Here is an 11,433-nt window from a genome sequence, read left to right as displayed (position 1 = left end):
ACCCAGCACTACAAAGACCCCATTCTGCCTCTGAACAGTCATTTTTCAAGACATGGGGTCAAAGAGCTGGAAAATGATCCACCTCGCTGGTTCATGCAGTTTGTCAATGTGTCAGGATCTGGACTGAAATTTAAAGATTTATGTTCCTGAAACCTACTGGAAGTTTATCTTTCACAGGCTGAGCTAGAGCTGGTCAGCAAACGTGATGCCGGACCAGGAGGGAGCTTCACTAACAAAATTACATTGGTGAAAAAAGCAGTCAGGACCATTGAAGGGCAAAAGGAGCATTACACCAACATAAAAAATAACCCATTACAAGAAGCACAAAGTACAATATTTCCCACTGAAATAGAGTAGAAGTATAAAATGGCATTAAATGAAACTTGAGTAAATGTTCTTGATTTCCACCTCTTCAAAATGAAAAGCTGTGGCTACAAAACTAAGGAGACCGTTGCTGAAGGGTCAAAGAGAGGAGATCCAGTCGCTGAAAACCTTTAGAAACATTATTATAAGCTGATAGACTGTCTGTCTTCCTAAATGACTGTCTGACTGGCCGGCTCTCTGTTTGGCTGACTGACCCACATGTTCGGGTTTGCATACATTTCTACTTTTGTTCCAGTTGGCTGGCTGTTGGCTGACTGGTGGTGCCCCACAACCAGTTAATCTGAGGATTACTGTCAGGACAGTATAGCCATCCAACTGCCCTCTCCTGGGGAGCTGGAATCTGTGTGTGTGTGTGTGTGTGTGTGTATACCATTACCCTTCAGGCTTCCAGCTCACCTAATCCCTTTTAACATCTTCAAGTTTTAATCACTGTCCCTCTCTTTAAAATTTGATATAGCCAGTGGTCTCTCATGTAATTGTTTAATTCCTGCAGTTTTAGAGTTATACTTTAGCTCTTAACTGCTGAAGTCAGGTGGCACCTGAAATAGTACCCGTCACTCATCATTGTGTCTCTCAGTTACTCAGGAGGAGGAAGGGAGAGATATACTATGAATATATATTATATTCATGAAATGTCTCCCCGTCTGCCCATGAATTTAGTCACTATAAAGGAAGCAAACACCACCTAGTAAAAATGTCTTGATCCTGAGTAAAAATTGGATTAAAGTTGATTCTCTTGAAGCCTTTTTAAAGCACAAGAGATGTAAGTTCCCACTTTGGGCCTCTCATGAACCATTGCCACCTTTTTCTTTTTCTACTCTAGTGACGTTAGGGACCCAGAAAGCATTGCTTGGTGGTTTGCATGTCAAAACATGCCTAGATGTCGAGCATAAAACCTAACTAAATTTGAGTATTTTATGTCTAGATTAGATTTAATTGTCTTTAATGACTATGGTTCAATCCCAACACCATCCATACACCCTCACCCTATTAACTATGTCTCCATTTGCACGTTCTCCATAATAAGGGCTATTTCAAACTAGTTAGTGTGAAGTGGAAATGTACAACAAAACCTTCCAACAGTGAGATAAGAAGAATACTATTACTACTACCTTAGCAGAAGCGTGGCTGTCGGATAGTAAAGAAAGCATCATTTAAAATTCAACTCTGTGTTACCTATGTTCCCTTATATAGTATGCCTTTTCACTGGGTTTAAAATTACAGAATGTGCAGTAAAGTCAAAAATAAAAGGAACCATAATTTTGTCTCTACCTACATGTATTTGTTTTGTCGCATCAATTGCGTCATACACTAATCAATCAATTAAAGTACTGTCTGTTTTAGCATCAGTCATGTTGATGGATCTTTTCTGGTTATGGGGCAGCGTGGTGAGTGCATCCTACAGTTAACCTGTTTATAATTAATGTAAGGAATGACACAGCGTAGTGAAAGGCTACATAATACTTTGAATGCTGTTGAAACAATAATAATATAACTCTTTAACCTAATTTTAGCAAGGTTTGAGGATGTCTTGTGCTATAGCATATTTATCATCTATAGCATAAACATTGCCATATTTATGCCTTTCAGGGGCCCAAATGTCGGTATTGCATGGCTTAATAGGCCTTGAGTGTTGTTGCATTAATGCAGACACAAGTTTTGAGCATCTTTTACCTCACAAGTTCAGCAGTGGCCTGTGACCTCAGGTGACCTCCGCCATCTGGACCTTGGCTAATCCTTTTGTGTTAAACAGCCCTTGTCTGGATTGGACTAAAAGTGATTAGTGCAGTTTGTTGCTGAGTCAGGTCTGCCTACAGGTACAGTACCATGCACCATTTTCAATTACAATTTGACTTCAAGTGCAGGCAAAGTTATTGAGACTATAATTTTGCTAATCTTCTCTGAATACCACATTTAACTGTTGCCTTCTTGCATTTAAAACCAAATACCGTCCACACACTCCACTCACCACCCTGCATCATGTGTGAGCATGACTTGCTAATCACTGTGTAGCTGATCTCATTAAAAGATCTAGTAAGGCAAAGAAAAGGCTTAATCTGTCCTCTTTGTATATTGTAAAGGAAGGCTGAGAAGGAGACTGAAAAATGAGGCCATTATTTTTTATCTACTTTTAATTCTTTTTACTCTTGTTTGTTACTGTTAAAGCTGAAAACATTTTTTTGCAAAGAACACAAGACACAACATTTTGCATGCACTGAACAGTATTTTATTGTATTGTATTTCACTCATTTCTATATAATTCACCAGTTTTATCTCTTCTTTTAAAGCACTTTGTAACTTATTTTGAAAAATGCCATAGAAATTGAATTATTATCATTATTATTATTTACAGTAAAACTTTACTGTAACTTCACACAATTTCAGGTTTGCTGCATTAACCATACATTTTACTTGAAAAAACACAATAGCCCTTGTTCTGATGTTGGTCAGAACAGCTAAACATAATGCTCTTTTCATAACTCTGTTCTCCCGTGTGATATTCTCTCACACCCAAGTCTCACACAGTCTATAATGGAGAGAGAGAGACAAAGACAGAGGGGTGGGGGGTCTCTTTAGTCTCATGCTTCAGTAGTAATTTGTCAGCAGGCATGAATGGGCTCCTTCATCAGTGAATGGAGACAGCAACAAGCAATCTGTGTGTGTGTGTGTGTGTGTGTGTGTGTGTGTGTGTGTGTGTGTACTAGTGGGGGTCCAGTCTCAGATTGGAGTTCGCTCTAAGCCTCTTTTAGCCCAGATCGCTCTTGTATGGGCCCACCATAGGCAGTTCCCCAACAGCCAATCAGACTCCACAGAGCCCATTACTTCACTCTCTGATGGCGGCCGTGTCAAGTTGGACCAGCATCCACCCAAAAAATGCTAATTTGAGCAGGAGAGCAGGACAAAAAGAAAGAAAAGTGCCATTCTGTAAATAAAAAAGTTCACTTTACAACTTATAAATATTCTTGGGAATTGTTATAACTGTAAAATTAAATACATACATTTTCTAACTTTGCCTACGTTGGACAAAATAATATAATACCAGGTAAAAAAACAACAACACCCAAATGAGGTAGAACTATTTCCATATTGGACGCTCCATGAAGGACAAACCAAGCGACCGTCATTGTCACGGTGACAGTTGCTCTGCCAGTCTGATTGCAAGTCTAATGGCCATGAAATTCACTAAGCACATTCATGCTCCCCAGAAGATGAACCATTTCAGTATCTCACACTCAGTGAGCTTCTTGTACAACCATTCTGAACACAAACTTTGCACACAAAATATTTTATAATCTAATTGTCAGTTTGCTGAACAAATTCATGCTCCCCAGAGGATAAAAACTTTTTCATTTTAATGATGCCATGACCTTTCCTCCAGTGCCATCCACAGGAAAATGTTTTATCCTTAAGAATGGCTAAATCACGTATGTTTGCTTCATCAAATACTGTCAACTGAACATTAGTAAGTCAATTGCTTCTCTTAAGGTATGCTTATGATATCCTTAGCTTGTATTTGAAATTCCTCACATCTGTGGGCAATTTCCCTGCTTTTTAAACACAATGTATCCATGGTATGTAGATTTTTTATGTCAGTGTCACAGCAGGCACACAGGATTTTTTTCCTAAACTTGTGAAGAAGGACACATGTCGAAGTGTCCTTCAAACCCACCGAACCCCAAATTGCTCCTGATGGGCAGGCCAGCACCATTGGTGTGTAAATAGGTGAATGAGTTGTAAAGCGCTTTGGATTATAGCACTATATAAAGGCAGCCATAGTTGCAGCCAAAGTTCCAATTATGACAAAACTCAAAAATCTGGAAAACGTCAAGGTTTAAATTATTTACAGGTTTTATTTATTTACTCAAAACCAAACAGACACATAAAGAGCTAAACAGCCAAACACTAAAAGATACATGACTTACTTAACAACCATTTCTAGAGAGCTGCTGTCTAGGAAGGTAAAAACTGGATGTGTGTCTGTACAGTATGTGTGTGTGTGTGTGTGTGTGTGTGTGTGTGTGTGTGTGTGTGTGTGTGTGTGTGTGTGTGTGTGCATGGCTGTGCATTCAGTGTGAATGAGCTGGAAGGAGGCCAGCTATTGGCATCTCGGCTGCACGGTTGAGTCTCCAGTTCCAATTAAAATTTCACCCAGAAACAGGAGTTGTACATTTCCCACTGGAGTAAAGCTATTGTATAAGAACACAAAGCTCTGATTATTGTCGTGGTAATGAATTTATGAATGGGCACAAAAGATGGCGGGCATTAAAAAAAGTGTCTCATTATACTACAGTGTTATTGAATTTGTCTTTCTGTATGTGACAGGGTGTTATGAAACAGTGTTGGAGAGGTGAAACATAAAAGTATCTAAAATATGGAGCACTGGAAAAACTGGTTTTACCTTTTTGTTTAGCGATTATTTCCTGCTCTGTCTTCTGAGAAAAGGTAGACTGACGGAAATGTTCTGTTCACAAGATGCTGGGTGCATTGTACACTATCAGGGCTTTCAGATGCCATCTTGGAGGTTCTCAGTTTCATTTGAAACAAACAAAAAATCTTGATCTTGGAAATAGTAGCTTGACAAAGCAATCTTAATTTAATGTCTGTTTTCTAGCTGTTTTTCTGGAGCTTTCAACCACATCCCACAGACTTCAGTTTTGAGCGGAGCTGCTTTTTTATGCTGTTTTGACAGCTGACTGATTGTTTAATCACTTTTTATCACTTTTAACCATCACAGCTTCTTAGCAAGTTATCCCATTAAATGAATAATTCAACATTTTGGGAAATTTGGAGTTGGGACCACTAACTTCCTGAAATGTATGCTGGTTGCCTGCAACTGCTCAGAGCAAAGAGTGGCACATAACTTCCCATAAAATGGCAAATTGTAGTATTTACACTTTGGTATTTGTACGGATTAAACAAACAAGATACAACGTGTTAATTAGTGAGCTTTAGAGGTGCTCGTAGGCAGCTTTGCTGGCTGTTCCTCGTCACCAGTCTTTATGCAATGCTAAGCTAACCGGCTGCTGACTGTAGCCTTATATTTAATAGAGATACATGAGAGTGGTATCAATCTTCTCATCTAACGCTCCACCAGCCAGAAAACGAATTAACATGTTTAACAAATTTTTGACCTTTTCCTTAAAAGATGGTTTCGGTGATTTGCAGGTGAGAAGATGACTTACCGCTTAGCTAAATCTGGTTAAAAAAAGTTGACATTTAATTAAGAACTGATTTATTAAGTAGCATTTAAGTGATTTTATTATAATAGCAGTGTTTTTTTTACAGGATCCACTCCATGTTAAAACAATAAAATCACTAAAATGCTGTTGAAACAACAACTACATGTAATCTAGATATCTACAAAGCATTTGATACAGCGAAACGTTGGCTACTACGCAGAAATGTAATGGTTTACCTTTTTGGTTTTGATGTGAGGATGTTCCTGTTTGTCCCTCGTGAGTGTGTTCAGTTTCCCTGGTCTGGGAGAGCAGGTATGACTCATCTGTAGCTGCTTTGCCACCCGTCATGATGTCCTCATGATGTCCGAGGCTGTTGGCTTTAGGAGTAAAAAGGAGGATGGCGAAGTTCCGTTATTATTACAGAATCCAAAAAAACAAATCAAACAATTCACCTTTGCAGGATTGTCTCTGGTGAAACTCAATGGCCCCATTTACACCTGGTACTAACATGTGATCTATATCTTGATATGTTATCTGGATCCATATGTCTTTGCATTTACACCTGGTATTAAGATGTGTTTTTCCTTATCCAGACAACATATCCAGATACAGATTGCATATTAATGCCAGATGTAAATGGGGTACATTTCAGCGGTATATTATAACGCATCAGATCCGTCTCCTTCTGTGTGGCGTTAGTGCTGATCCTCCAATCTCTTCCTACACTTTCCCTGATCTACCAAACCAAAGATTTATCATAATATTTCTTATCCAAATTCAGCCCCATTTTAACCCATGAGTCTTCTCGACCGCACCTGCAAACACTAGAGTCCTGCTTAGTGGTATTGTATCAAGTTGGCTGTGTAACACTGTGTAAATACGTCAGATCTGGATCATGACAGCATTGTGAATCACTAGTAACTAACCTTTTAATACAAACATTGCCACTTAACCTAAACTTAAACTCAGTTAATGACATTAATTAAGCTATAAGGTACACATGTATCTTTATGTGGCCTTCGTGGACAAGTCTCTCTTAAAAAAAGTTATTTATCTCAAAGAGAGTTTTATCTGGCAAAGGTAAGGGGATAAAATCATTTAAACAACCAACAAACTTCAAGATTGCTGCTTGTTTCTATAATAGTTTGATTTACTTGATTTAGAGCCATGATGAACATCAATTCATCAAAGCAAAGTATACATGTAAGAAATCATAAGAGAAAGCACTTTTGTCACCAAACTTACTGAACCACAATTGCTTTCTTATCGCTTTATTTATTCCTTCTCTCCTATTCCTTTTACTCCTTCTCTTTCCTGAACAGACCTGCCATATTGCAAAGACATGCAACAAGCAATAATTCTCTGAAGGGAATCCAGGAGGGAAAGCTGACCCCCCCTGTCTGCTCTGGTTGCAGGGTCAGTGAGTTTGCCCTCAGAGAGGTTTGTACAGGAAGAGAGGGTAGAGGGGTGTGGCATGTTGACCAGTGTCTTTGATCACTATGGGGGTTACAACCCCTTTTATTCCACCTGATCAACACTGTACTGACCTTGTGGTCCGACCCCCAGTGGAGAAACAACTGCATATGAGGGTCAGTGAAGGTGCACAGGGAAAGTTTTGCCCAAGTCTTTCCCAACTTTTTCCTTCACCTATTAATTCCTCTTCTCATCGAAATTCCATGTTGAAATTGTTTAAATTCCCCCATTATTGTAACATGTTTTCTGGTACAGTTGCAACCTGAGTGGCAACCCTCATTATTTAAATGTAATCATTATATAAGCAATGTTTTATTGTTATTACGGCTAGACGACATTTACACAAAACCTGTTACGAAATGAAGAGCTGAGAGATAAAAGAGAAAATAAACATTAAAAACGCATTTGAAAAGGAAAGAGCTTCCATTTTATATTGTCAGCCTGGCATAGAAAATCTGGCCCCTGAGTATCTCTGCAAACTGCCCAAACATTTACCAGAGAGCTTATCTCTTTCATTGTTCCCACTTCTTTACATCAAAACATTTCAAAACTATGGTTAAAGAGAGAAAATGTGTTAAAAGCAACATTATTGGAGTTTGAAGAAAACAAATTGACACAATTTGCAAAATGTAATAATCAAATAAAACGCTGCATTATTAGAAATCCATGTCATTTGGGTGAAATCACAGGCAATGTTTTACAAGTTTATCAACTGCATCAATGCTGCCATCTGCTGTTGGTCCAGTAGTGTTGCCTGTGGGGGATGCTTCCAATCATACAGTATATGCTGCTGCTGTGGCTCTGAGAGCTGACCGTCCATGGAGAATAATGTCAGAGCTTTGAACAGGAATGTTTAAACAGCAATTATTACAAAACATAATATTCTGACAGGAAAATTGTTAAAAAATTGTTTTTTCTTCATACAGTCATAAAAAGTAGAACATCGTTTTGGTCCATTTTACAACAAAAGTACAGTATGTGCTTTTAACTGCAGTCTTGTTCTTACTTTGTACATGGCACATGATATTTTATTGGCTACAAAATGAATGATTCCCTCTGCAGTTAAACTTTCTGGTGACATTCATAAACACAAAATATTTAAACTATACATACATTCCAGGTGGAAGTAAATAAGTAAATATGCACATAAGTACAATACTTAAGTATAATTTTGAGTTATGTGTACTTTACTTGTATCTCCACAAATAATATGACCATCATATAAAATAGTTCAAATCAGCTCCACGATGATCAGCTAACATTAAAATGCTGCTTACATGTTAATGCATAGGTGATACATATTCAATAATGTGTTATATATTAAAGCCCTCTGAAACAGCTGCTCTGCATAATGAGTACTTTTTACTTTGGATACTTCAATTACATTTTGCTGATAAAACCTCTGTACCTTTAATTAAGTAAAACTTTAAATGCAGGACTTTTATTTGTAGTGGAGTATTTTCACACTGTGGTGATGCAACTTTTATTTAAGTAAAGGATCTGAATACTTCTTCCACCACTGATACATTCTACCAGTTTTTGGATATTATGTCAACCATTAAAGATGTATCATGAGTAACACTTTAGATTACAGTTCACATATGTGTGTAAATGTGTGTTATTTTTTGATTACCTTACACTTATACAATAATAATTATGTGCAAAGGAGAAACAATCCGTTTCAAGACTCTTATACATACACAATTTCAAAATCACATCATCACAAGATCTTCATGCCACTGTCTCTCTAGAAATTGTTGAAATAGATTGCATTTATGCCACATTGACCAGCAGAGGGCAGCATGGTGCCTCAGTGTTTGGTTCTGGATCCTGAAAGACAAAAGGTTACAGTTCAGTTTTTGGTTCTTTATGTGGTGCGTCTGCATGTTTCATCCACAGTCAGGTGGATGGTACTTTTCGTCCATCAGCTGCTGGTGCAGGCCCCAGCACCTGGATACATTAGAAATGTTTAAGACCAGAGAGGATAAGCCCTGCCCAGTTGGCTACTGCTTTTTATAGTTTTTATGTTGATGTTTGTATGTTTTCCAGTTTGTCATGTTTTCACTGCGAATTAAACTGTCAGGGTGTACCCTGCCTAAGGCCCAAAGTCACTGGGAGGTTTGGATGGATGGAGGTTTCATCCCCTTTTGTACAAACTGTTGCACACAGCTCTCTGATATATCCTCAGATTTCACCTGCCTGCCTATATGAGCAGGACAAATAAATGAAAGAATTTATTGAGACATAAAATGTAATCAACAATTACCAATTTTAAAAAAACTCACTCCTTACAACCAAACTCTGTACAGCAAAAACAACCAGTCATGTTTTTAGTATTAATTATCAATATTATTGACTTAAACATGATGTGATTTGTCTTTTACTCATTTCAAGAAGTTACATGCAATATACACTCAGTTGCCAGTTGATTAGGTCCACCCAGCTAAAGCTAATGCTGTCTAATGCAACAGTCCTGCAATAAATCCTGACTTCATGAAGGTTATAAGTTCAGCTTTTGTTGAAACTGTTTTAGAGAGGAGTTGATTTAACCGATGATCATTTTGGAGGCTGCAGTTCGTGGTGCTGTTGAATTGTATGGAGTTACAAAGAGAGGTGATTCTGTTATTTAGCCTACCCTCATTGATATAATTGGGGTGGACAAAATAATAAACATAATAAACTGGCACCTGGGTGTAAATGTGTATTTTTTATATGAATAATTTAGCTAAGTATCAGTGCATGGTGGGACAGGCCTTTTCTCTGGATAGAAATAAATAGCAGACAACCAACGAATGACCAAATCAAAAATTTCTGACACATTTTGGGGAAAAACCCAGACTGTTTATGTTCAGCTGCAGAGTCGACAGAGCCTCAGGCTCCCTGAATCCATTGGACGTCCTCATGCTAGAAGTCCAGTTGTCAATTGTTAATCAGCCATTAACCCCCCAGAGACTAAAAGCCAAATCAAAGAAGCACTCCAGAAAATGACAGCTGTGCCATTGAAAACCAGAGGTAATTTCCAATGCATGTCCACAATTCATTTAATTCACTCTAACACCGGCCCATCAGAGCTGAGAGTGTCCCCTGGGACCCTGTTACTTTCTCTCTACCCCCCCTCCATTCAGAATTTGTCCCTTTCCCCACCCCCACTGACAGGGTATTATCCAGACCCTGGTCTTTACCCACTGCCCAACGCATGCCTTAGACAAAAGGTGTATGGGCAAGAGTATGCATCATGTGTGATTATTTGTTAAGAAATATGGTGGCATGCAGTTTAGAAACGTCCTGCAGCACCAAAGCATCATAGCCTGCTTAGAGAGAAAGAATGGGTTGTATGTGTCTTGAATTATTGAGAAAAATGTAAGCAAAGTCCCAGGCCTAGTCTCCTGCAACATCATAACGTGCTTGGATCTGTTCTGTTGTAAGTGGGAGGTCATGTGCTCATTTAAAGCCCTGCACTCACTGTTCACCCTGAAAGGACATTCGTAAGAGTCATCCTGCTGTCTTTATTCTGAAAATTATATTAATTTATTCACACATCAAGGTGTGTGTGTGTGTGTGTGTGTGTGTGTGTGTGTATGTCTTCTTGTCCTTACTACTTTCTTTATGATGATGATTTTACAAGGGAAATAATTTATAGTGCAAAAAGTCAACAGCTTATTTCAACGTTATTAAATAAAGACAAGACAAAATCAAAAAGGACAAAAGAGCTCTTGTTTTCCTCCTTTTGTATTAATAAATAATATTATAAGAAAAAATAATGCCACAACTTTTATGGACATCAGCAGTTACAAATTATAGCAGTAAAAATAAAAAGTGAATACTAATACAGTACTAATACATATAATATTTATTATGTTTTATTATATATTACACTCATATTAAACTTTATTGTATTTTATGTTCTATACTACATTGCTCTACTATACTATATATTATGTTATACTATATTACTTACCTTTTATCATATTTTATATCCCACACTATATTATACTGTACTATATTACACTATTTGATGTGTTATACTGTTTTATTACATACTGTACTGCATCATAGTTCTAGATTAATACAGACAAATACTAAGTATAATTTACCATATTATATATAATCCTGACGTTTGTTGTTATAGTAGATGGTATCATATTACTCTTACATATACTATACTTTGCTGACTTTGTGGCTACTAATCACACTACTATGTCACTTTGCTTGAGACAGTACTGCAGTATCAGTTTAGGTACAACCCTGGTCATGGGAACTGTATGTATGTACACTGCTTGCCTTGTAATTTGGAGTTGAATTGCTCTTGTATGCTTTTTATTTTTATTTCTATTCTTATTTCTATTTTATATACTTCAATTTTTTTTTCTCTATTTATCTGTACATATTTCTGTCC

The sequence above is a fragment of the Siniperca chuatsi genome, linkage group LG16, assembly GCF_020085105.1.
Source record: "Siniperca chuatsi isolate FFG_IHB_CAS linkage group LG16, ASM2008510v1, whole genome shotgun sequence".
In the NCBI taxonomy this organism is placed as follows: domain Eukaryota; kingdom Metazoa; phylum Chordata; class Actinopteri; order Centrarchiformes; family Sinipercidae; genus Siniperca; species Siniperca chuatsi.
The sequence above is the reverse complement of the archived record's forward strand: the minus strand, read 5'-3'. Positions refer to the sequence as shown.